This window comes from Ambystoma mexicanum, chromosome 7p (genome assembly GCF_040938575.1).
Source record: "Ambystoma mexicanum isolate Mex_15411 chromosome 7p, UKY_AmexF1_1, whole genome shotgun sequence".
In the NCBI taxonomy this organism is placed as follows: Eukaryota; Metazoa; Chordata; class Amphibia; order Caudata; family Ambystomatidae; genus Ambystoma; species Ambystoma mexicanum.
In genome coordinates, this window is record NC_090939.1 from 739,550,918 (window position 1) to 739,575,519 (window position 24,602).

General features: G+C 46.9%; 1 protein-coding gene across 11 annotated transcripts in view; it reads left to right on the forward strand.

Annotated features, from left to right (window-relative positions):
• The first annotated feature begins 8,020 nt into the window (after positions 1-8,020).
• The window catches only part of CDKL5 (cyclin dependent kinase like 5), a 2,489,742-nt gene continuing 2,473,160 nt past the window's right edge, over positions 8,021-24,602 (forward strand). For 6 of the 11 annotated variants that reach the window (XM_069636841.1, XM_069636839.1, XM_069636845.1 and 3 more), the window contains exon 1: positions 8,021-8,217. The gene's annotated coding sequence lies outside the window, so the exon portion shown is untranslated. The remainder of the gene's footprint in view (positions 8,218-24,602) is intronic. The other 5 variants (XM_069636849.1, XM_069636848.1, XM_069636850.1 and 2 more) reach the window with 2 other exon arrangements.

Here is a 24,602-nt window from a genome sequence, read left to right on the forward strand (position 1 = left end):
AGGCATGGGAAGTGCGGAACGGCACCAAGCAGGGCTGACCGCTGTCACCAATGTTGTATATCCTTGTATTTTGTAGATTTAGAGAGCGCGCCAAGCCCTGAGGCTTCTGGGCGCATTACTTACATGAGAATCGTTACAGGTACATTACAAAAGCGTTATTTACATGAGAGACATTTACAAGTACAATAAATAACAAGATGTTATAAGCAGTTAGGGTTACAATTGTAGATACATTGGTTTGCAAGCAATGAAAAGATGAAGATGTGGTGAGTGGGGTAAAAAGGCAGTTGCAAGAGATGGAATGGGACAATGGTTGTTACAATGGTACATACAATAAGATACCGAGGGCATATGTGTATTTGTCATGCATCAGCCCTGGAAATTCTGGCACAGGTGGAGATACACCTAAGATGGTAGCTTTTGTTCCACTTTACCGGTCTAGGCTATTTTCAAGCTGGCCGCGGGAACGTATTTACGTCTGTCCAGTCAGAGAACCGATGCGTTGTATCGTCTCTTGATTCGAAAGCTGCTAGTCTCTGTTGTAGTGACTCGCTCCCCTCCCTCATAGCATTTCTTTTCCCTGTCATCCGACACACTCGGGATCTACTTCCAGCCTTATGGTAATTTTGCTCTGGGTTTCTTTCACTTTACTCGTCACTATCCTCTGTTCCTTATTCCTAGCTTTTCTTCCGGGTCCTCAGCCCGTCGGTCTTTCATTTCCACCGTGCTTACTTTTGTTTACCCTCTTCTTTGAGTTCCGTAAATATTTCTTTCATCTTGATTTGGCCCGTTCATACTGAATCTCTTTATGGCTTTACTTTTTGTCTGTCCTGTATTTACTTCCTTCTATTACTATTCTGTTAGCATATTTTCGCAGTCTTCTTTCTTTAACCAATTTCGGAGACATGCCCTTTTTCTGAATTGTCTGTTAGTTCTATCTTCTGCCTCTGCGCATTTCTCTGTTTAGTTTTCTCTTCCTGCACTGTTTAGCATTTCTACTCTTGCTACTGTATTGTTTTTTCCCGCGACTTAAGTTTATTCTGAAGCCGTCCCAGTCTTCACGGTCCCACTTCGGACAGTTGCAGCTGCACTGTGCATCCAATTCAGTCTGGCACTTCCCTCCTCTCTAATATGTGCTGGATGTACTTCGGCTGGTGCTCAGTAGACTCTGCGTACTTCTGACATTTGCCACAGAACTCTAATTGAACTTAAGGAGTATGTTTCTATTACTCTGGATCTCCATGGTGCTGCCTGAAAAAAAGGAGGACAGATTCCAATTCATCCAGGGTTTTTTCTGCCAAGAGGCGTTTTCCCTGAAAGGGGGCTTGCTCCTTGGCGTTCCCTTGGACCTGGATCACAATCCTGCCACAGTGGCCACCGAGGGAGCTCGTCCCTATATGCATCACAAAAAGGAGAGAAAAGACAAGAAGAGCAGGACACCAAGAAGAACGAAGACCTCTGAACCTCCAGGGAGTTCTTGTGAAGATACAGGCGAGGAGGAGTTGGGGGAAACACCAGCAAGTCTCGACAGTATTGTTGCAGGAGGCTACAAAAGGTGCCAAGTGCAGTTAGTAGTTTGGTCCGATACATGATGTTTGAGAAGACAGTCATCAGGGTGACAGGTTATTAAATCTCTTGCGTGGAGAGCCAGGTTTTGCTGTTTTTTCTGAGTGTGCTAAAGGAGGGTTCTGATCTCAGTGTTGAGGGTAGTTAAGGAGGGTTCCTTGCACTAGAACCACTGGCCGTGTTCTTTAAGGAAGAATACGCAGATGCAGGAATACCCCTGGACGGGGTGGTACACCTGATCTCCCTGTATGCGGATTACGTGTTGCTGTATGTAAACAGACCAGGCAACAACTTGCCACTCCTGCTAGAGGTCATGGATCTGTTAGCCAAACTATCAGGGATCAGAATAAACCAGGAGAAATCCTGCCTGTTTCTGCTCGCGGGACTTAGAGACCTACACAGATAACGTCTGCCACAGCTGGGCCTCCAATGGGAGACAAAAACCTTCCGCTACCTAGGCATTAATGTGTGGCATGATCCAGAGGCCTCACACAGGAACAACACACAGAAGGCCCAGCTCCATGAGGTTCTGGAAGACACTCCCCCTTGTAGTGCCAGGGAGGGCAGACCTCCTGAATATTATAGCACTACCCTGTCTCCTGTATTGCCATACAGCATACCGACAGCCTTCTTCCGAAGACTGCACACGCTAATGAGAGAATACCTGTGAGAGGGGTGAAGAAACAAAAAACCTTGAGCACTCTGCAGAGAGACGATGATGCGGGCAGGATAAAAGCACCCCATTTTGAGGGCTATTACCTAGCGGAACAGTTGCAGCATGTGGTGTGCTGATTAGGAGACAAAGCTACACAGGGCACCCGGTTGCTACAGTCGCTGATAAAGCAATATTTTCTGAAAGAAATACTGTGGGTGAAGGAACAGGCCTTGCAGAGACCCTCCCAACTATTGCAGCTGGGTAAAGACACATGGCGGAGGACCTGGAAATTCCTGGCCATCCCTATTCTATATATGTACCTTTAGCAGGAATAGTTAGTAAGCAGCAAGGTGCACTAGGACAGTACAGGAAACACTGGGAAGGAAAAGGCGTGGCCACGGTAGGGGACATGGTAAAAGAAGGGAAGACAATACCTTCCAGACCCTGGTGGACGAACACAGCATCCACGATGGCCAGTTCCTATTGTACTTAGGCATGGTCAAGAGAATTGAGAGCCGGTGGCTAAGTCGGCTGAACAAGGAAGGTGCCAATGAGAAATTAGACATCATGTATGACATGGCAGAAGGGGGACATGTAGTCTCGGGGGTATATGACCTTTTTCTTAGTAGCCTGAGGATAGTGGAGCTGAAAGTGCGTGGCAAATGGGAGGCAGACATAGGGAGGACCTTTATAGACGCAGAATAGAAGAGAGCACTGCTCTTCACGAAAATAATATCTAGGAACGCCAGATTCAAACTCACCCAACTGTACGTAACGCATAGAGCATACATGACTCCACATGGGTTGTCTCTTGTGGCGGAAGAGGGGATCAGACATGCCCAAGATGCACACAAGGAGGAGCGGATCTGATACATATGTTCTGGGGTGATCGGTAGTCCAGAAATTCTGGGGAGACATAGCAGAGAAGGTACAGCGAGGAGGCATGCAAATACTGATGGGGTCACCAGAACACCATTTGCTAGAGCTGTTCCCCAGGAGTGGGAGGAAGGATGCACACCTCAATAGGATGAAAGACCTGGTCTGCATATTAGTGCAAACGTAGGATAGACATGGCATGGAAATCGGCAGAAGGCCGTAGAAGAGAAACCAGGTGGGTGGACTTGCAAAGATGGTCATTAGCGGTAACAGCAGTGTTACACGGAGCAATGCACGAAAGTAGTGAGGGTATTGTGGCATGGAACTCTCTGACACAGCCATTGTTTGCCCTCGAAGCAGAAGAGCCACACCGAAGATCCATGTGTAAGCTAGGTGGGAACACCGGCGATAATGATGCATAATTCACCACGCACAGAATCAAGAGACATTTTGCACAGGGGAAGGTGTTTAACCCAATAACTTCAAGAGTAAAATATACAGACCCGTACCCCCCTCAACCCTCAACTCAGCACACAAACTCTCAAGTATGCACCCATGCAGACCCAAAGTCCCCACCCTCAACTCAGCATACAAACTCTCAAGCATGCACCCATACAGACCCAAAGCCCCACCAACTGAGCATAAACCTCTCAAGCATGCACCCATACAGACCCAAAGCCCCTAACCCCAAATCAGCATACAAACTCTGAAGCATTCACCCATACAGACCCGTACCTGCACCCCCCAACTCAGCATACAAACTCTCAAGCATGCACCCATACAGACCCAAAGACCCACCCCCCAAATCAGCATACAAACTCTCAAGCATGCACCCATACAACCCCAAAGCTCCCACCCCACAACTCAGCATGCAAACTCTCAAGCATGCACCCATACAGATCCAAAGCCCCCACCCCCAACTCAGCATACAAACTCTCAAGCATGCACCCATACAGGCCCAAAGCCCCCACCTCAGCATACAAACTCTCAAGCATGCACCCATAGAGACCCGTACCCCCAACTCAGCACACAAACTCTCAAACATGCACCCATACAGACCCAAAGCCCCCACCCCCAACTCAGCATACAAACTCTCAAGCATGCACCCATACAGACCCGTACCCCCACCCCCCAAATCAGCACACAAACTCTCAAGCATGCACCCATACAGACCCATAGCTCTCGCCCCCCAACTCAGCATACAAACTCTCAAGCATGCACCCATACAGACCGGAACCTCCCACTCCCCAACTCAGCACACAAACTCTCAAGCATGCACCAATACAGACCCAAAGCCCCCACCTCCTAACTCAGCATACAAACTCTCAAGCATGCACCCATAGAGACCCGTACCCACAACTCAGCACACAAACTCTCAAACATGCACCCATACAGACCCAAAGCCCCCACCCCCAACTCAGCATACAAACTCTCAAGCATGCACCCATACAGACCCTTACCCCCACCCTCCAACTCAGCACACAAACTCTCAAGCATGCACCCATACAGACCGGCACCCCCCACCCCCCAACTCAGCATACAAACTCTCAAGCATGCACCCATACAGACCTGACCCCACCCCTTGCATCTCAACATACACCACACTTACACTCAAAAACAAACATTCAGGCAGACCAGACACCCCCCCACCCCCGCATCTCAACATACACCACCCTTACACTCAAAAACAAACATTCATGCAGACCCGACACCGCGCCCCCACCCCTGCATCTCAACATACACCACACTTACAGACAAAGACAAACATTCATGCAGACCCAACACTCCCCCACCTCCGCATCTCAACATACACCACACTTACAGACAAAGACAAACATTCATGCAGACCCGACACCGCGCCCCCACCCCTGCATCTCAACATACACCACACTTACAGACAAAGACAAACATTCATGCAGACCCGACACCCCGCCCCCACCCCTGTCATGACCCATAGAACTTGCCCCTTCTGAACTTCCTGGTCCTTATCGCGCCGGGGCTTGTATTCTTTGTTACTCCCAACATGGCCGCACCAAGCGACTTGCCTCGCACCAGCTTTCACGTCGCACACGGCACGTACTATAAATTGGCCGCGCCCCCACGGCCCCACGCGTCTCAACGCTATCATTAGGTAGTGACTTGACGTGTGTGTGCTGTTCGGCGAATCCACTATTCCTAGATCCTGGTTCCTTCTTCCTTCCTTCACCCCTTCCCTCTAATCTGCTCCTGGAATCCCCATTCTTAGCGATCGCTACCTTTTTTCCTGGACATCCTGGAACAGTGGCCTTCCCGGAACTCTGAACGCGCTCTGCAGCCGGACGAGACTCGAGCGAGCCTATACAAGACCCGATCCGTCCACAAGAGGAATCCTCCCACGGAACAGAGCAAGAAGCGATCCCAGGTGAGACGGGGGGAGATTTACGACAACCCCTGCATCTCAACATACACCACACTTACAGACAAAAACAAACATTCAGGCAGACCCGACACCACCCCAACCTCCACATCTCAACATGCACCACATTTACAGACCAAAACAAACATTCATGCAGACCCAACCCCCCCTCCACTCCTGCATCTCAACATACACCACACTTACAGACAAAAACAAACATTCAGGCAGACCCGACACCCTCCCAACCCCCGCATCTCAACATACAATGCACTTGCACTCAAAAACAAACATTCAGGCAGACCCGACCCCTCCCCACCCCCGCATCTCAACATACAATGCACTTACACTCAAAAACAAACATTCAGAGAGACCCGACACCCCCCCAAGCCCTGCATCTCAACATAGACCACACTTACAGACAAAAACAAACATTCAGGCAGACCCGACACCCCCGCATCTCAACATACACCACACTTAGAGACAAAAACAAACATTCAGGGAGACCCGACACACCCCCACCCCGCATCTCAACATACACTGCACAAACATACAGGCAGAACAGACCCGACACACGAACAGACCCCCAAACAAAATATCTACTTACTGGACGTGCTGGATCTGGAAGTCAGGCTAGCTGGAAAGCTGGTGAGGTATCTGGAGTGGTACTATGGCTGGCGTGGCAAGGCTGAAATGCCTTCCGGCATCAAGCCTTATTGACCACACCAGCCGTAGTGCTGGCACTCCATTGGTGCAGCACCCAAGCACTACGTGGCTCGTAGAACTACATGGTGGGTGTGCACTGAGCCAATGAGGACCAGTGTTTTGTCTGGGCCGGAAGAGTTACAAAGACTTTCCTAATAGAGGGCGGCCGATGCTGCTTGCGGGTTGCACTCCATTAGGAAAGTCTTTGTTCCTCGCGGGCCGGACAAAACAGCATGGTGGGCAACAACTGGCCCACGGGCCGTAAGTTGTGCACCCGTGATCCAGAGGCTAAAGGGGACACGAGAATGCGGACACCCCTGAACAATGGTCGAGCAGATGGTACTGACATGTGCTAATAACGATATAATGCTAGGTTGAAACCTGTTTGGTATTCGTACTTTTATTTGTTTGTTTATAAATAAAAACATGTTTTTAAAAAAAATATTCCCCACACTTTTTTCTGGACTTGAGCCCTATTGATGACATTTGAAAACCTGCAGAAGTGCTTAAGCTGACTGCCTCAGTACCTTTCTGGTAAAAATGACTTTGTTACGATTGCACTAACCTGCAGCAAAAGTACTTTGCCCTGTCTGGCCTAGGGTCAATCCCTGCCCCTACATCCTTGGAACGTGCAGTCACGTTAGGTATGTTTGGATTACTCACTAGTGATATTCATTAATCTTTGTCCTGCTCTTCCTCATCACAGTAACTTTTTTTGAGGTACCCATCTCTATAAATGATTCACCTCACTGGGTCAGCTACCGTAAAATAAGCCTCACTCCTGATATTGCTAAAACCGTAATATTAACAGTTAAAATTCAGATATTGAACCTAAGTTTATTTTGATCCCCACAGATATTAATGACTTATTTTGTGACATTTTCTGCAATGCAAATAAAGGGGCCCCCCACATCTTTTGCCGCCCAGGGCCCCGCAAACCCTAGGGCTGGCCCTGGTTATATTCACACCGCGTTTATTAAACAGAGCAAACATATGACCATATCTTAAACGTGCTTCCACACTAAAACACTTGGCAATTGGTATACACAATACAAATCCACTTCTTTCCACGCATATACAAAATACATGTTATAACATACATTACATTTTACTGACATACTTTGTGAATAAATGTTTTCTGCCTTGTGATTTTTGCGTTCTGCAGTGTTTTTTTAAATATATAAAATTCTGGATAACTAGGCAAAGGCAGACAACCCATAGTTTGTCACGTTGCTAATGTGTTCCGTGCAGAGGTGTAAAGATTGTTTCAAGGGTAGGGCGTGTTCTGTGCAAAGGTCGGCCCTATCTGAAACCTTTTTGTTGATCCAGGGTCAGGGAAATGGTGGGATGAATGACTAAAGCAAAGTTTCAAATGGGTTAAAGTGGAACTCTCACAGTAGCCCGAAAACGGGAGTTCGGCCTGAGTCAACGCTACTGCGTAACAGGAAAGTTCATAGACAGAAAATAATAGCGTGCTTATTACCGCAGCGTAAGCTTAATCATTGATGGGACGTCCTCCAACAAGCATGCAGACAACCAAACGGGTGCCAAGCCGACAATCCCCTTTCTATGCACCATCCTATCTTCCTTTCCCTTTTCCTTGCCGAGACTTCTTTTTGCTCTTTCAGTGCGGTTGCTTTTTCTTTTCACTAATTCCAAACGGCAATTTTTGGGGCGTCGCGTGCACCAATGCGTTGGTAGCCCGTCCTCTCAATCCAGCTGCAAAGAGGTCGCATCCTCTCAAAATACCCGGTCGCGCGATAATGGCACATGCGCAGTTCAATGATCTTTCTCGGAGCAAGATCAGCCGTTCCCGTCACGATCTCGGTGCCGCGCATGCGCAATATGCGCTGATGGAACAGATTCTGATGGGGAGCTGAATCTGTCATAGCGCTGCTAGGCAGGGGGCGGTTCACAGCAGCGAAGGAGGCGGTGGTGCAGCGGTAGGTGTGCGGTCTGCTCTTCTGTGACCATTGAGGTGAAGGAGTGCGGGTCCGTCTTATGAACAGACCAAGAAGCTAAGGTGAGCGCCGCCCACGCAATATGCACAGCCCCGGGCGCAAGCCTTCTTTTGAGGTGTGATACCTCGCCCACTCGAACAGGTATTCCTTTGGGTGATTTGGCAGCTCGCCTTCATATGTCCATCCAGCAGTCATGAAGGCAGCTCTTCCACATCCAGGGAACACCCCCTTTCCTCTAATGCCCCCATCATGGAGCCCCCTTCATCGAGGTCATGCAGCCCCTTGCCACGTTTTCACCACTGCCATGAAGCACCCCTTGTACCGCCCAGAGCCACCACTCCTCTCCTAGGTTGCATCCCCATTTCAAGACCAGTTAGCATGTCTTCCCCCCTATTATAGGGACCATGCACCTCCTGTCAGGCACACCCCCACTCTTCTCTCACAGGCAGCTCCCACTTTCCCCTTCTACTCCCGTACCCAGGCAGCGCCCCCTCTCGCATCTCGAAAAGAGAACCCCCCCCCCTCTTCTGCTCCCGCAGTCTGTGCGTCTCTCCCTGGCTCCCAGTGTGTGCAGCGACCGCTGCGCTGGCACTGTCGTTAATTGGCATCTTTCTGTCTTCCCTCATCACAATCAGCGCTGTCACACGATTCACCCACCACCCTTTACCCAAGACTACCATTTTGCCCAGATCTGCTGCCAATCCTGCGGAGCCCGCTGTGTTATTTTTTTTACATCGCGTTGCTTGTGTTTTGTTGCACCCTTTCTTTTGCTCTCTGGTGGGGTTTATGTGAGTAATTGAAGCTTGTTGCCTCACGCTCTGCTATTATTGCTCAGTGCACTGATGTCATTTGCATTGCAGGCCCCCGGCCGTAGAATTGAATGCATAAAAGAGGCAGCTCAAAAGGCAACCTGTTCCAGGCACAGTGAACCTCCAGGCTCATACCTGCTTGTGCAGGCCCGGCCTGCCACCTGTGCCATTGAACCTGTTGGCTCTTTGACTGCTTGACGGGTCCCTTCTTTTAGCAATTAACGCGTTCTTGGGGGCGGGGGGAGGAGGGGGGTTCCAGGAAAAGATAATGCGCTGCAACGGGCAAGAACCCACAGTGCGGGGGAAGCGCATGCCGAGCGCTCGGCGCACTCCTTGACATGGCCTCCGAGGAGTCCCGCCCGCAGTGGCCATGCGTTATCCGAACAGGCTATTTTAATCTCCTTGTTTATTGCGTTTTAGGGCTACTCTGTGGGCGCTTGCATACACGGGGTACTTGACGTGAGACCATTCACCCTTTACTGGTGATTAATAGGCGAATGTTCGAGAGGATTGGTTGGTGTCCCGAGTGCCTGGATCACCAGAGCTACAGTAATAGTACTTTGTTTTTTTTTTTAAACAATGCCACGATCACTTCTGGGTTTTAATAAGAGGTATTATTTATTACATGTGCAGTTGCAAAGCTAGTCTACCAGTATTTCAAAGGTAGAATGCCCTTGCGTGTGGTCTCCTAAAGGTGTGTGCCAACACGAATGCCTCATTACGTAGAGGGCCAACTAGCACGTCGGGGTTTTCAATGTTTCCTTTTGGAGATTCTCCGGTTTAAAGCTAAATGTGCTCCTCTTACGTGTAAATAAAATACTGCTGCACTGAGATTGAATAGGCTGCCCATTTCCCACAAGCTATCGTTTTCCTGGCCAGGGTGTAACGGCAGCAACCACTGTAAAGTCTGCAAAAGGGTGCTGGGCAATAACCAGGCACTGTTGTCAGGTTAATCTGTGTGTCTCTAGAAATTGGGTGGCTTTACTGCTTGGATGAAGCCTATCGGGTAAACAAACCAGTGTACGAAAAGAAGTGGTGGAACTATGTTGTCTGCTGTCTGCCCCCGCTCCTCCCTACCAACCACATCACCACACCCCATCCACGCACAATAGAAACCCTATACCTGCCTTTGCTCCATTCCACCCCACCGCCGTGGAAAGGCTGAAAGAAGCACAGTTAAAAAATGCATGTTAAACAACCCCCATTACCTTTATTCAGTGTCCCCTACAGCATGAAGCTTTACGCACCCCCACTATCTAAACATCCACCATTCTCTCACCTTAAGGGTATTGCTAAAGATTAAAGCCACCTACCCATTAATTGCACGTTAAGCTACGCCTGCAGTATGTTCACATTCCATTGCTTAAATGCTAAAGAAACATTCAGCGGATGGCTCAGCGCACGCAGCGAGTGCTAGAGAGACATCCGGCATTACTGGTCGCCCCTCTGTCCCCCGCTTCCGGCTCGCCTCCCATTAGCGAGGTGTAAGAGGCGCTGCACGAGCCAGGATGGGGTTCGACGCGCTCTGACACCCTTATAGACTGTTCAGACTCCTCAACAACTGAATGCAGTTGGACAAAGATATGGGAGTCTACTGGCCTGATCAGTATAACAACCACAGACGGGCGTACCCACTATGAACTGAGACCAGAAGTGACAGGGTCACACGGAAGAATGTTAAAACACAAAGTGAGAGGTCACCGGTTGTGGAACCCTGTGAATGGTGAATGGTGAAGGGCCACCCGGGGAGGTGTTTGTTAGCTAGGTACACTTGTGGCCTGAGTAAGTTTAGGACCGCCCATTAGGTTGACTCCAATTAAGTGATCATGTTTCTCCCAATATAAGAATTGTCTGTTCAAATTATTTGGGTGGTAAAGCATGTGATGAATGTTTGGGAGGCCTCAGAAGGGTTTAGCCCCAAAATGATTATTGCAGGGTCAGCGCTATGATGGAGTTTGGAAAGATCTTTGTTCCAAGCATGTCACTGAAAAAATAACAGCAATCCAGCAGTTCTACTGCAGCCGGTGCTTTAAGTGGGCCGGTCCTACCTGGCCCTCAGTACCTGCACTTCTTATATTTTGAGCATTTGAGTACCTGCACTTCTCAACACCTGAGAGTGTGCCTGTACTCAACTGTGTTGCAAGGTGAAAATGAAAGCTTTTCATTTCAATTTATTGCAACTTAAAGGGCAACGCTTCTGCGAGCCTTTGCTGGGGAAAGCAGTGCCCTCTCCCTAATCCTTCCCCGCACGGCCCATGATGTCTCCTTCCAGGCCCCCAACCTGCAGAACAAAATGAGAGCCAAACATGCAGATAATGTGCTGTGTGCACACCATGCACGGACCAGTGTTTCGCTAATAGTGGTTCACCTTTTTATACTTCATGGAGCAGGGATTGATTTGGGAAGCCTGGGAAATTACTTTTTTAAGATGTTTCTTTGTTATTAGCAGTGCCTATTATAATATGTAAATGTTTAAGTGATTAGAGTTGTGATGGAACATTTTCAACATAAAACTTGCACACAGCTCCAGTTACCTACTAAATTTATTTTTAGGCAATGAAAGTGAGCAATGATAGAACTCCCCTTCTAAATCTTAGTTTACAGCTATATCTGCTAATTTGAAATGTAAAAAAGCAAGTCTTATTTAATATAGATATTCAAACTTTTATAACACAATGCATATAACAACAAACTGGAAGTTTGTGTGAAAGGATCTCATATACAATGCTTTGCCATAGCGTGTGTTCATTGGCACATAATTTAATCTCACTGGGTATTGCCTGCAAACACGGTGTGCCTAAAAGGGACCTGTGCCGGAGGTGCTGCGCTGGAAGGTCCGGCTTCGTAGCTTGGTGAGTATCTGCACAACTTTATTTATTTATTTTCATTTAAAGCACTGACTACAGCTCACCGTAATGTTGGAACTGATCCAGCATGTCCTGGGTACGAATCCGCAGTAGGGCGAAGGCAAAAAACAAACGTGCCTGCGGTAGTGCAGTACACTGAAGTGCAAGTTGCAATTTCTTTCTACACTTTTATTTTAAAACAAAACCATTCCGGAACACTTTTTTCTATTTAAAATAAAAGTATAGGAACTGTGAAACTTAAAAAAAAAAAAGCACCACTCCCGCCCACTTGGACCAATGAAACAAACCCCAAACGCCTTATCTTTGGCATATCCATTGTATTTAGAGAGTATCAATGTACAATTATGCTTTTAAAATAGCTTTGTGTGCATGTGCCCACTGGAGAAATGTCTGGATGACTTGAAGGATAAAAGTTTGATTCTTGGAAGGGTCGGCACACTCTTTCATCCTTTGCTAGATCAATTTAAAACGAGAAGTAGAGAGTTGGACCTTGGTAAAACTGGTGCAGCAGTTAGTCAAATCGGTCAGGGTGAAATTGATTTATACTTCCTAGAATCTTAAATCAAAACGGATTTCAATTCCACCCTGACCGATTTAAATAAGGAAAGAGTTCAAATACACGTGTTAATTTATACAAATAATTAACTATGCCAAACTTACTTGACAGGATGGGATTGAACCCATGATATTGTTTGACTTGCTGAAAAGCTTCGTTACAACTCATAAAATAATACCATTTAGGTAAGACTGAATTGCATTTGATCCAACATTTAAATTGTGGTTTTATACTGCACATGGATATTCAAGACAAATGAACTTATGAAAAATATTTTCTTCTCCTTCCCCCCCACCCCGTTCGCATTCATCTCTCCTCCACCGTACTGTTTTCTAACTGCTAATGTACCGATGTGATTTCTTATGTTGAATGCCACACTCTTTAACCTTACCATTCCTCCCCCAAATCCCACTCCCTTGCTGTCTGTTACATATCACACCACCTTCTTTGGCACCCATTGTGAAATGTGCAATGAATGTAATCATACCTATGATTTTTGATTCAATAGCCCTGATACGAAAAAGACGACTGTGATCGTCGAAACAAGTGTCATCAAAAAGGGCACTTGCATACTATAAATTCACAATTTAAAAAAACAGACGCTGACTAAAGTGTAATCTTTTCATTTAAAAACGGGCGCATGAATGTTAACAAGTAACCCCCTTGTTACATTCTTGAATAGTACTTTAAATTTCCTTGGAATTGAATCGGGTTACAGCCAGTAGCACTTCAGCCCCACAACAGTCAGCTCCCTTCTTATGGCTGATAACCATGGCAAGTTTGAGCCTCCCCGGCAGGTTAATTCAGCTCTAACAGCTCTTCTTTAGTGGATCAGTTTACAATTAGACCACAGGAACACTTACCTCATTTGACTAAGGAAGCCAATGCTCTGCAAGCCCACATCCAACAATGCCGAGACATAATGCGCATTAACAGGGAGCCCCAAGACTGATTTAAAAAAATGTCTGCTCCACGACCATGAGACTTGCTAAATTACAGGTACCCCACAGTTCGGTCCCATAAAGTGCGGCCTGCATTGCCTGACTCTTATAAAGTTGTAAAGTGACACTAACCGGACCCGCCCCATGTGCCTGTATAAATCTAGATACAGCTGCACAGCTCCCGGTCAACTTTAAACCTGCCTGCCTCACCTGGTCACTTCCGGCACAGTTGGCCATCAGGAGAACCCCCAAGTAAACGAAACTCAGAACCTGTTCAATGGATCCGTCTCTCAAGCCAACACTAAGGCAGGGAGATTTCTTAGCCCTTAATTTACCAAACACCATTGACTGAGTTTTCTGCACATTGATACCAAGTCACTATCTACACACACGCCCACACAAGCCCTCAGAAATTGCCAGTTGCTTCCATAACCCAGTTGAGGTCGAAGAAAGAAAGAAGCACTGCATCGTCAGCAAATATGAGAATCGGAATTCTCTCCAATGCCAATGATGGGGCATCTCTGTTCAGTCAGCAACAAACAGATCGATGACCCTGTTAATAAAGAGGCAAAACAAGATTGGAGCAAGGACACAACCCTGTTAAACTTCATCCTCAATTTTGACTCTAGAGGAGGCTTGGCCATCCAATGAGTATCTGATTACTGCCCCAAGCTTGTTGTACAGTGACTGAATCACTCTCAAAATGCATGTAGGCAATCCCAGATTTGATAGCGCAGCTCACAGGCCCGCTCTAGGTACACTGTCAAACGCAGTCTTTAAATCATTGATGACTGCATAGATCTTCATAGACTTTAATGCAGTGTACTTCTGCAGAATCAGGGAGAACCTGGTCTGTCGTACTAACATCATGCTGGAGATGGTGCACAGCCCCCACCTCCAGGCTCCAGCACCGCCTTAGTAAGCACCCCCCTCCCCCCGCATTGAGATGGGCTGGTAATTGGCCGGACAACCCCTATCGTGCTTCTTAAATATGGGGACAAAAATTGCTTGGGTCCATGAGTAAGGAACCTTGTTCGCCACCAACAGGGCATTGAAAAGCTTAAACGGCCAAGGCAGCCATATAATCATCTACGGCCTAAACCAGTCAATGGGGACCATGGGCGTTCCCCCAACGTCTGCAACAATAGGGCTGCCTCAATGTCATGCATGGTCAACACATGTGCAGCGGGGTCCTTCTCCCCAAGCCTATTTGAGGCAACATCAAGTCCTTTGCAGAAAGACACGCTATCCCCCCTGTAAACATTTCCAAGTGGGAGACCCAAGCTGCCTTGTGGATGCTATCCTCGATCAAATGGCGCCATTGCTTTTCCAAGCATCAGAGTAATGCCAAAAACCTTTGGTGTCCCCAGACTTGGCGGTCCAGAGAAGATTATCCTAAAGTTGACCAGAGTGTTCTGCAATTTTTTTTTTCCTTCCCTAAGTAGTTTACAATATTTCACACTGCCTTCAACCAGGCCCGTACCTGTTTCCCTGCGACCCTTCGCATACTCAATCAGCACCTTTTTCGCTGTGCGGCAGTCGCCATCACACCATGAAGTACACGATTAACCCTACGGCCAGCAATAGACAGGCTTACTTAAGCTATTTCCCAGGGTGCTCCCAATACTTTCATATACTTGTAGCAGTTAATCCACATTAGTCACCTCGCTGTGACGGAATGACTCCAATAGGGGCAAAATTGTTGCATACACGCCTGGTACTTTATTCTCGAGGTCTAGTGCGTGCCACTTAATGGGACGCCTCACTTCACCTCTTGACTCAATTAAAATAGTTGCATGCCTGAGCCCCCCTCCTCCCCTTCTGTGTCAAAGATTTACCCGGTGACCAAAGCTACATTGGGGTTGTGGTCGCTTTCCGGCCTCTTCAACACCCTGAAGTCCTGCATGTATCCCCAGGCTTCCACGTTCACCAGGATGTAATCTATAAGACTACAATTAGAATGCATGCGATGGGTCTTACTCGCTGTCCGGTCGCATTGGAATCTTCCATTGCATGCTCTAAGAGCAAGCGACATGAACACTTGTGCTTCTTCCCAGTCAAATCTATGAATCCTCCTGGGGTAATCCACCATCAGTTCACCCACCCACACACCATCTGACATCCTCATCATCCATAAACCCTGACATAGCATCAAGCGGCTCAAATTAGAGACTTAAGTCCCTTTAAGTCCCCACAGACAATGATTTTTGCTGGACCGGTATGACTTTTCCTCCATCTAGTTATTCTTTCCTCCAACAACAACAATAGATGATTATTAACAGGGATGTCTTGGCGATTATACACATTGAGGCACAAAAGTTTTGACCTACCAAGACAGTGTATTAACCCAGCATGTCAGGCCACCAGTAGGGCAACCTTTCTTCCTCCTTGAAGTTGGTACATGGAATGAAGCAAACCCCTCAATGTCATAGGCCACAAGCGACCACGTCCCTTGTAGGGCTATCAGATTGTGGGAGCGTACTAGATCCAGCCATTTCCAGATGCTTCAGGAGGCCAGCGATGTTCCACGACATTACACATTTTAATTCACGAAATACCATCAGTGGAATTGGGCTTGTTAGAGAAGGATTAGGAACACAGGCTGCCTCGTAGGGTGTTGGTACACACTCAGACTGGCTATAATGTCAATTGTTGTGCATCTTGACACGCTCCCCCACCCAACATGTAGACTGTCACGACCCTCAGCCCTGATCCCCCACTGGCAAGCCTATAGGCCAGGTGGAATGAGGGCTCAGATCTTTAATAAGGCCAGACTTCCACTTTTTATACCCTCTTGGGGCCAGTCCTGGCGCCTTTGGCGCCAGGCTCATCAGGTATTAGTTGGGAGAGGCATCTGCTTAAGGGACTACTTAATTAGGCTTTCAGCCAACATGGAGGCATCCACATAGCTGGGTTCCTAGAACCAAGCTATGCCGTCTAGTGCTTTGGGTGTGGTGGCCTAGGGACTACTTTACCTGGACTACTTTACATTGGCTATTTAAACCACACCCGAACAAGACCACATGCTTTGCGTTACTTTGCTTCTAGCAACGTGACGCTCACCGTGTCCATCTTTCTCGCGAACCTGACGAATTCCGGACCTGCAGAAAAACAAAGAAAAATCGTTAGCAGCAGAATCTTACCTGCAATCTTCATCCATCTCTGCTCACAGCTCCTGGGCATCTCTGTTGGAGGAGTTCGCCGCCCGGATCGAGGGACCTGAGAAAAGGAGAAAGACATCATTAACGGAGGTACTAGAGCCATTACAACCATAAAACCACTTAAAGACGTACCTGGCTTGTTGCTTCTCGGCCGGCACTGCTCCGGAAACCCCATCTGCGCTGGGTACTCTCTGCGACCTACGAAAAGGGAAAAACACAGGTCAGTGAGGACAAGGCATCGCTGCGCTATGCAAAGCGCCTCTTCACCGCATCATAGCGCTATAGCCCGCCATCATCTCCTGGTGAGAACCAGCACATCCCGTTCTCCGAGTGGACACTCCACGCTCCTAGAGGAGATAAAAAGAGACATTAGAACAGACAAAAGGCATGCAAGAATTACGACGCTATTAATTGCAATAAGACCTATCTGAAAGACACTACAAGGGCCGTAGTCAGTGAAGTAACTGGACCACCAGTGCCCACAAAAGCCAACGCGCCCCTGCCCAGAGAGCAGGACGGAGAGCCCACCGATTCCGGCAACCAGGTGAGAAGAGAACCTGGAGGGGCTGGAAACTTAAGGAGGTGGGGGATTAAACTGCTTACCTTGGTCGCCCAGTCCTGACATAGTCTTCATTTTGCAGGAGGAATTCCCTTGACACCGAGACCACAGGGGAACCATCAGGAAGGGCATTAGCGACCAGCTGACTGGGTGGCGTCCCCGTGGATACCAGGTGAGCGTAACACAGACCCACTGGGCGTGCAAATGTTGTTTGGTGCACTTGAGCCTTTGGACAGCAGGCTGGGCCTTCTGGACAGGTGATCACTAGCAACATTAGAAGTCAATGAAATAGACTTGGGATCCCTAGGGTTAACAACCTCATGGGCCCTCGCTAGTTGCTGGTCACAGATTATAAGCTGAAAGCCCTAATTATACAACATGTTGGAGCAGGAGTAGAATAGAGAGGACACAATAGGGGAAGCTTACTCAATCAAAGCCCAGTTTGTGATGCTAAATCAGTTCAGGAGTTTGACACGCAGAATGCCAGCATTGGAGATGGCTGAGAGACCCAGGATCTGTTTTCAGAGAGCTAACACAGAGGTTCTATTCAGGAACTGACTCTCAGCTTTTGGGTTGATTTCCTCGATTTTTACTACATTCACGAGAGCTAGCTCCTTTTCGTGATCACAAAATGAAGAATTCCAGAATGTAGTTGGTAAGGACGAGCTTGGACAAAAAGTAGGAATCGGGGAAGCTTCCCTCTGTAGCAGCGAGCAGGCTGGTGTCACTGGGTTTTCTTGTAAAGCGCTCCCAGAGGACTCAGAGATTTGTACCTGCTTCTTGTTGTTTGAAACCATACATCCCAGCCTTGACACAAGAGGGTCAACTATGGTGGATAGAGGGCGAAGCCATTTGTCAGTAGGCCCGCGTAGAGCCACCTGCCTGGTGGTGCCACCCTCCTGGTCTCTAGTAACCAGTCTACAGTCAGGGGAGACAGTATAAAACTGTAAAGCATTTACAGCTGTCGCAAAAGGGGGACCAGTCACCAAATGTTTATTGAAAGGCTGACGGTTCGAGCAGTGTTTCTTATTTTTATGTGCCCTCTCGGGGCTTTTCGTCAAAGACAATTCGATTTTTAGTGCAGCTAATGCATGCTCCTCTGTTTCCGCCATTACTGTCACTGAATCTAGGCCATGAGCTTTCATACCAACATTCGGGAGTGACTTTGCATAATATGTTGTTCCAGGAAGGTGCTGGTGGGGGCCTGATTCCTATGGGTCTTACTTGACCCAAAAGAATTCACCATTCTTGGAAAACATCACAATAGTAAGTACTGCTAACATTACCTTGAGACACTTAATATGACTCCAATTACCTCTCCCCCCCCCAACTCTATTTGCCTTTCCTCTTTACCTACTTTCAAACTGAATTGCCACTCAAACTTAGCATTCACACAGCATAATTATCTTTCAGCTATCGCTATTCTTTCCATAAATACCCTCCTGAGGAACCAGACTACCGAATCTGGAGAAACGTGTGTCGAGGGTTTTCAACAAACAACTCAAATTACCGACAACAATAATATATGCGAAGGAACATACATTGTAGACATATTCAAACAAACCTTCTCCAACAACAAATTGGAACTACAACACTTAGAAAAGGGTATCTTAAATTTTACTAACAAGCCATTGTTTTCCATTTTATGAAATCAGTGGACAAGCTGACAATATTTCCCTTTGTAAACTTGGGAAATTAACAAGGAATTTACTTGCAATTTTTGAAGAGTTATCTATTTTGCTTTACAACCTATGCAAATACAAAGTTTAAACACACAAAAAGTGGCTTCACTTTGACTTTTTTTTTAAGGGCGCGGGGCATGAAAAGGTGTTTCTTTTGTTATGATCAAGTACCTATAAAGACTGGGCAGTCTCAGTGCTAAACGCCATAGACCACAGCCCTTACTAACAACTGGCACATACAAAACTCACAACCTTTAACTCGCCGAAGGTCAGTGCTTAAAGTGGGCCGGGGCCTGCCAGGGCCCCCGTCCTACCCAAACATTGGCGGGATGCATTATCCCGTCGAGGCCGCAGCCGCGACGGGATGATGCGCCTGCAATGAAGTCAGGCATGCTGACAGAAGTAGCAGCCAGCCACAGCGACGCTGTGACTGGCTGCCACTTCCGTCAGCCATAGTAACTGCATCTGGTGACCCCTCGCGCGAGAGGTCACCAGAGGCAGTTACTGTCCCTTTGTTTCCCCAGGTCGCTGAGGCGTCTTTAACCCTCGGCGAATCTGGGGATTCCTCGACATATTTTGAGGTTTATAAAAGATGGCTTTGAAAGTACACATTTCAAGCCATCTTTTATAAAGCTTTGCCGACAGACAATTTTGTCCGTAGTCAAAGCTTTATAAAAGATGGCTTGAATTGTGTACTTTCAAAGCCATCTTTTATAAACCTGAAATGTTTAAAAAAGATGGCCTGAAAACTAGGCAAACCGTAGTTACATATTTCTATGTTTATAAAAGATGGCTTGCAAAGTACACAAACCATAGTAAGGTACGCACACAAATATATAACGTTTATATATATTTGTGTGTATACCCTACGATTTGCGTACTTTTTAGGCCACGCCCCTCCCACAAGCCACGCCCCAAAATGAGCCTCCCCCCCCTCGATTTCTTACCCCACTTAAAGCCCTGCCGAAGGTTGCCTATACAGCTGCAAAGATTGTGTATTTTCTTGTTCCTCTGGGTTATGGTAGACTGGGCTGAAATCGCAGGAGCCTCGAGGACCAAGCGGAGGCGCTCCGGGACTCGAGTTCCCCTATTGTGGCTTGATGAGAGATGATGCTACAGGCCAGTATGACAGCAACCACCCTTGCAAGAATTCTCTTTATCTCATGCTGGCTATCGGCCATATTCGTGCAAAGTAGTAAAAGAGCATCTGATTTGGATATGAGAACATTGGACATTGATACACCGGAGATGTTCCCACTGGACGAATGCCTTGATGGTTCGGTATGTAGCGAGTTTACAGCAACATTTTATTGGTCCCCCACTCTTACCAAGAATCTCTTCTGGGGAAGAGAGTAACTTATCCAAATTAGGGCTGGCGAGAGATTGGTGGCAACAATATACTCGTGGCCAATAGGGACGGTCCCTTGCGAGTTTCTCTAGAGAGTTTGACATAAATTTAGGAGGAATTCATTGTTATCGATGAGTGGTGAAGTTGGAGGCATTCTTTTGTCAACATCAGGGATGCCCACCACAGGGTAATGGAATAATATTGAACTCGCCTTCACACATTGGTGCTGGGACACTAAGGAAGCCACTGATTTTTAGATTGCCCATCCATCAGGGATAACTTAGACTTTTGCTGCACAAAAACCTTTTAGAGGCAGCAGGCGATGCAGGAGGGCTACGTGAGCGTTTCCATTTGCAAAATATTCTGCTCCTTAAGCTATGGCAGCGATATTTGGAGGTCTTCATGGTAGAAGAATGGACCACATCAAATCATGCCAAGAGGTTGCTCACTGGTCAGGACTAGGAAGAAATTGGCTAGGGGGAGTTGCCAAGGTCTACATACGCCAGGCACCCCCCAAGACTTGGGTACACAGAAACAGAAAATGTAGGTAGGGGCACCAAGGCTCAGACTACCATTCACTACCACCTTTCCACTCACAAATTCTTTACAGTACATATTTGTGTTATATTTGGCAAATTGCCACTTTAGTAAAAATTGATCTGCCGCTGGTTAAGGTTGACAATAGAGTGAGCCTTTAATTTGTGATGTGTTGCTAATATGGAGTTTAGTCCCATTCGTGAAATATGATTTGGAGGCAACATGAGAACACATTGCATATCATGGTGCTACTTCTCCCCTTTGGCGTGTGCTTAATAAGGAATAATTTATTTTGAAATTCGAGATTATCTGTGGATAAATTGTCAATGGTCCCAGCTGTCTGATGGCCTCGACCATAACTGTCCCTCCCCCAATTCACCCACGTATCCGTATTTGCTTACCTCTGGCTGTAGAATGCAGCTAAGAGGGAGATGTAGAAGGGACGCACAGCTTGTGATGTTTTTTTGGAGGGGTTTGCACACCCATTGACTGTCCTTTGCCATGCTAATCACTATCGCCATTCCCGCCCTTTCGTGCCCCTGTACCCAAATAAATGAATGAACGTTGTTCTGTAAGTAGCTGCCAGTGTTATTTCAAAGCACATTTACGTCTGAGTGTTGCTTGTGAAAGAGAAACTGTTGCGGCAGGCTGCCGCTAAATGCATGACTGGTGTAAAATAAAATGTCTTCGCACACTTATCAGCCACTTGAATTATAAACTGTATGCGGTTACTTGCACTGAAGTCGGCGCAAAGAAGAAACGTGATAACATTATGCAAGCTGTCTCGTGTCCAGCACTCTTTGAAGTGCCAACAAAGGTTGCACTCGAAGTAAATAAGCTTAGCTGCATTTGGCAGTCAAATCTGAACTTCAATCTGCAGGTCATTCAAACCGTTAAATCGGTGTACATTCAACTCAAATTCTTGAAGCCTCTGCTACCTCTTATTACAGAGAGGGAACATCAAGCCACAGTTGGAGCACTAACTCGAAGTTAGATTATTGCAATGCCCTGTATATGGGCATCCAAAGAAACCAAATACAAAGGCTACAACTTGCCCAGAATTCAGCTGTTAGGGTCATTTTCTCTTTGCCCACTAAATAGTCTGTTTCCCAGTTTCGTAGGAGCCTCCGCTGGCTTCCAGTTCAGCAGAGGGTCCTGTTTAGGACCATCTGCCTGGTTACCAATAGATTTATGACCTGGCTCCCACCTATCACCCAAATCGGTAACTTCGATCGATGGGCCAATGTCTTTTGATGGTTCCATAATCTAGGTGCGTCTCTTGGGGGGAGACAGGTGGTTCTCCTTTGAAGGCCCGCTGCCCTGGAATATGTTGCTAACTGACCAACGAAAAATCGATTCTTTCAGTATTGGGAAAAGGCTTAAAACATACTTTTTTGTATAATGCCTAATGTCTTAGCTCCCTGTTCTACTTTTGTCTTCTGCGCCTAGATGCAGACTCTGCATGGTTCCACGTGATATGCGCTATAAAATAAAAAATAAAAGTGTACTGTTAAAAACAATCATTGGCAAAGCCAACTGTTTTGGCTCTGGACAGGCATTTGCTAGGTACTTCTGTTATATGCCAGGTACTCTTACCATTTTACAGCTGCTACCATTAATGGACTGTTGGTACATTATGGCAGTGCCTGATAAATGCCTATTCAAAATACAAAACTGTTGTTGCTGATGCTATTTTTTATTTTTAATGTTTGCCCTTTTGCCACTTATTGGGCTTCCTGGTCACCATGGAAATAGAAAAGGGGCTCCCTTGATTCCCCATTTAGTTTTTTTCGCGATGGCCAACTTTCTTTGGATACTATACTAGAATGGTTACGGCCTCTCCACCGCTCGCTCGAATAAGACATGCACAAGGCTGCGTCACCTTGTGCAGCACGGTTTGTCTGTTATTGAGGCTGCCAGAGCCAGAAGAGGCGGACGATGGGGGCGCAGGGGCGCAGTGTATGTGGCAGAGGAGCCGCACAGAATGCAAAGGAGCGCGGGCGAGAGCTCGAAACTGACCTGGCACAGAGGAGGGAGGCAAATGACCAACCTTGGAGGCAGGTGGCCTTCACATCCGCCCTCCGCAATGTCTGTCTTTTGTGTGCAGGGTTCAGACCACGAACCTTATAACACTAACTTGTGCATAATAATACAGATAGGAGGGCGATGGGATATAAGGAGGGCCCCAGGCTGTTGGTATTTTGGCCCTTTACCCCCACATTGACTGCCCATCGCCCTGCTAATCCTTATGTTACCGCCGCTCAGTGCACCTCCCCCTCCCTAAATAGTCTTGAGGTGAATATTATTCTGCGATCTCTACCGCGCAGTAACTTAACACTATGGGCTTTATTGGTCTGCAATTATTTGTAAGCTTTCTTCTGAAATGTAATGACGTAATTGCAGGTGTAAACCAACAGGTGTAACTCAATTGTGTTAACTAAGTGTGCCACTAGCCACTTGATTTTTAAGTAATATTCATGTGTTCTTGCATTGAATCCGTGCTTTTAAAAAAAGTGAATTGGCACAGCCATCAGTTTTGGCTTGTATATAGTATTCGATGGGCATTAGTAATGCACTGCTATCATACTAGCACTATTTTTCAGCAGTTGCATTTTATGGCCAGAAAACAGCATTAATGCAGTGCCTGTGAAAATTATTAGCCCACGCCTTGACAAAAGCCAGAACTGTTGGCTTTGCTAGTGCTGGATCCTTTAGGAACTACTGCTCTCCCGCAAGTGCCTCTTTACCAAACGAAAATCCATCTTTTTCATTTTATACCATTAGGTCCCTGACATTTTGCCAGGGTGTTAGAGGCGATAAACACAGAGTGGGGGGGGGGGATCTGCTAAGTCTGCAGTCCGCGGTAATGTCCCTCTCACTTCTCGGTAAGGGCCCTCTCACTTCTCTCGGGAAAATACTGACTGTTGAGGTCTGATGAATATGTTTTCGCCTAGGAACTGCTAGAACTCATTATTCCCATGGAGTATTTATTTTTGATGTCCTCTTAACCGGGGACATTGCTTGCATAATTTTGTGAAAGGAAAGTCTTGACTATCCCAAGAAGGCCTGGAAATTACACCTCCCTTTTTTTCACCCAACACAGTCAATATTTATTTTATGTTCTTTGTGTAAATAAAGTTTCAATGTAATAAGCATCCTTCTTTTTTAAATGTTTGTATTAAATGTTGCGGAAAATATTTGAAACATCTGATAATTGTCCAATCAGACTAACCATAACTCTAGAAAAGGATCCATCCCTCGGATTTGTGGTAAGACTATTTTACTCATCAGTATGTGAAGTTGGTAAAAAGTAATTTTTCGGAATGAAAAACTGAATTCTCATTCCTCTCTTGCATATTTGTAGGCAAATAAAAATATTTCGAGTGGATTGTATACTCCAACGTATTCCTCATCTTTGATGTATTCCATCCAGCTTCAGCTGCTTTGGACATTTTTTTTTCGGCAGAGGGCGCCATGCGTTGATGTCGTCGAGTCGATGGTCCCTTGAAGGCCTCCGTTGAGGGTGACGTCATCGGGTGTATAAGTAGCACGCGCGGCACCCGTTGGCCTCATTTCCGTTTTTCCACAGTGTACGTTGCTTCAGAGATTCAGTGCGCCTCGAGTTCTGTGAAGAAAGAATAAATAACGAAATAGTCTTCGTCATCGACGCCGACCACAACCCCGAAATCGGATTTCAAAAAATGCAAATCATGCGGCTCAGAAATGTCGATTACCGATCCGCACCTAGAGTGCTTATGGTGCCTTGGAGAAGGCTACGACATGGAGGCCTGTATGAAGTGTCAGGCGAAGACGGGATAAGCCTTGCGAGAGTGGAGGGGAAAACTGCAGGTAGGTCGTAAGTCCGACCGAAAAGCTTCTAGCGTCGAGTCGAAGTCCTGTGAGGTTAAATCTCCTCGACGTGAAAGGCATCGGTCCAGGTCCTGAAGCGATTCCCTTCACTCGTCGTCTTTGACGAAAAAATCGTAG